The sequence below is a fragment of the Amphimedon queenslandica genome, unplaced genomic scaffold (genome assembly GCF_000090795.2).
Source record: "Amphimedon queenslandica unplaced genomic scaffold, v1.1 AMPQUscaffold_13132, whole genome shotgun sequence".
In the NCBI taxonomy this organism is placed as follows: Eukaryota; Metazoa; Porifera; class Demospongiae; order Haplosclerida; family Niphatidae; genus Amphimedon; species Amphimedon queenslandica.
This window is the reverse complement of record NW_003546632.1, coordinates 89,552-92,721: the sequence shown is the minus strand read 5'-3', so window position 1 is coordinate 92,721 and position 3,170 is coordinate 89,552.

The following is a 3,170-nucleotide window of genomic DNA, read 5'->3' as shown; positions in this document are numbered from 1 at the left end:
AAAATCTATAAAAAAGACTATACAAAAATGTAATTCATCATGAATGAATTGAAGACTGGTTCACTCTTGCAAAACAAAAATTTTTTAATTGAGCCACCATGCCCCATTTGTTATAATAGAAAAATTTAACAGAATATTGGTTTTTTAAAAAGCGGTTTTAATAGTTTTGTTTCATTTTGAAGTGATAAACTGCATATTAGTAGCTTCAAAGGAATTTGCAAGATCTACAAGGTAAGACCATAAAAACATGGATCTGAATGTGCTAACATAGCTAATATTTTCTCGGTTTGATGGTATATTTCATGCCAGGAGTTACAAGATCAGAGTGAGTTCTTAGCATTGGAGATGGGTTTAAATCATGATTCTTGTACTACTCACAGCTCACTGTTTTTAGTTTTCTTTCTGTCATGGTGTAGTTGAAAATATTACCAATGACTGATCAAACTCACTTCTCACATTTGAGGTTGGTTTTTGAAATAATGCTAATCACTTACTATTTATTCTTTTCTCATTTCCATAGTATGGCTTCTACCATAAGTTACTGAGTTCTCATCATTTGTGGTTGTTTTTAAAAAATGTTTCATGTACAACTTTTCACTATTTGCTTCTTTTCAGTACAGTTCATATATAAACCTGGAGTGATGGATTAGACTGAGTTCTTATCATTTGAGGTTTGATTTAAAATGACGTTTCTTGATATACCTATTTAACATCTGTTTCATCTTTTCTTACTTTCATAGTCTACTTTATACCAGAAGTGACTGATCACACAGAGTTTTTATCATATAAGTTTCGTTTTAAAATGTTTTATGTACTACTTCTCACTATTTCTTCTTTTTTCACTTGTATAATATAATTTTTACCATGAGTTACAGATCAGACTGAGTTCTTATCATTTAAGTTTGGCTGTAAAATGCTGTTTTATTTGCTACGCAATTCTTATTATTTCTTTCTTCTTTTTTCACTTTCTTAGTATTGTTTAAAATACCAGAAGTAACTTATCAAGCTTAGTTTTTATCATTTAAAGTTGGATTTTGAAGTGACATTAAATGTTTTTTTTACTTCTCAATATATCTTCTTTTTTCAGTTTCATGGTGAGCTGTATAACAGGAGTGACCAATTGTACCGAGTTCTTAACATCTGACACTGGCTTGAAAGCTGACTGACAGCAGCATTGGTCTTCTTTTCAGAAACTCCTTCTTTAAACATTTCTGTAACCACCTTAGAAATGTATTCTTTTGACAAGGAGGGTTAGCAAACTATGGCTTTTGCTCTGAGTTTAAGATTGGCATAGGTTGCCTATGAAAAATATCCTTTTTTGTATCTCGTCTAGGTAGCTAACGACTGTTAAAAACATGTATTATGACTGGCCTGTACCAGTGCAAATTATATGCTGAATCATCCCCCGTTACCTCAACTTTAATGGCACATTATTGATGCTTGTAGTGGTGACACTCAATTTATCAGATGAACAGTTCTGTACTGTATCATTATTGATGTTATGGCTGTCATTTTTATGTCATCAGAATGAACAATAATTATTCGGGAATCATAATTATTGGCTGTGTATGCTCTTACTCGTTATAAAAAAGGCCAGATAGAAGAAAAAAATCTAGTGACAATTTAGTTTTATTCTAGACTAAAGTTTTTACCTGTTGCAATAGGTGCTTTATGATAAAAGGGGTGAATTTTGATGCAGAAAGTCAGACTTCAAGCCTGAAGGTACCCAGCCATGCCCAGCTTGCTGGGTCTTCAGGACCTTTTAGCTTAGAATCTCGTTCATTTAACCATGTTTTGGTGCAATTTTACACAATGTAACCTTCACCTATGCTGAGCATTCCATTGATTGAAGCAACGATAGTATGGCTTATTTTACTAGTTTACAAATATAAAACAATACTTCTATTTTTTTTCTATATTTTTTTACTTTTTAGCTAAATTTCCTTCAATAACCTTGGATCTGTCACACTGCTGACTAATGAAAAAAAAAATTTTTAACAATTTACTAGAAGTGCGGGTTAAATTTCCTGCTCAATATTGCTGGCAGCCATCTGCAGGAATGCGACAACCATCTGCAGGAACGCGACAACCATCAGAATTAAAAATTCATTTTTAAGATAAAGAGCATCACAAAGTGGTCTAGGATAAAAAATGTTTACAATCCTGTATGATGCATTATACAATGTAAAAATTATTATTTATAAGTCACTACTCAGGATCAGTTAAACAGTTTCGATACAATCATTTCTCAATTCTTGGCCTTTCCTTGGGATCTATCTCATTCTGGTAGTAATAAACACAAACACAACCTGAAAACCTTACATAGCCTCGTTTCTATATTTCAACTCAGTTTGGTAATAAAATATCCACAATAGTGTTGGTGGATAACCCCTCATAACTCATAAGAGTAATTCAAATCCTCCACACCGCTATCTATGGAATTGTACAAGATTATTATTTTACAATAATATGGCTCCAGCAACCTCTTGTCATTGTCATTATTACTTTAATTATACCGAAAAGGTAAGAGGAGTAAGTATACCCACAGAAAGGACAATCAAATACCGCTAAACATTACGGAAGACCAAGCCAAAACTAAGCAGTTAAATAAAATCCACATTATAAATAAACCCATAATCCACATTTTGTTACTTCAAATAAGAAGAATCTGTCAGCCTCAACATCCTTTAAGACTTCATCGCCATCTTTGTTTCATAAAAAACCTGCCTACTATAGGCAGGGGGAAATCACGTGATGAAATCAAGTCAATCAACACTGGATTTATGTTAATTTTTTTCTGTTGTATTTCACACTCCTTACCTATGGTGTATCAAGTGAAAATCTGAAAATCAAGATTTAAACTAATAAATATCTCACATTCTTTACCAAACTGAATAAATGCTCCAGCTCAAGTAAAATTTGATTTATGACTTCCTAAAGTTTCAAATTCTGTCATGAAAGGGTTAAACTGAAAATTTAATTATCGAGTATTAATTAATTTATTTCTCTCAACCTGCGTGAAACTGCAGCCATAACGTAAAGTGGTACATGATAATGTCTGTTTTTTGCCTACAAGGCAGGAGTTTTAATATAGAAACTGTTTCAAACTACATGTTAAGTGCTTGTAATATGTTAAAGTAGTGATGAGGGTATTTGCAGTTTTTTCACCA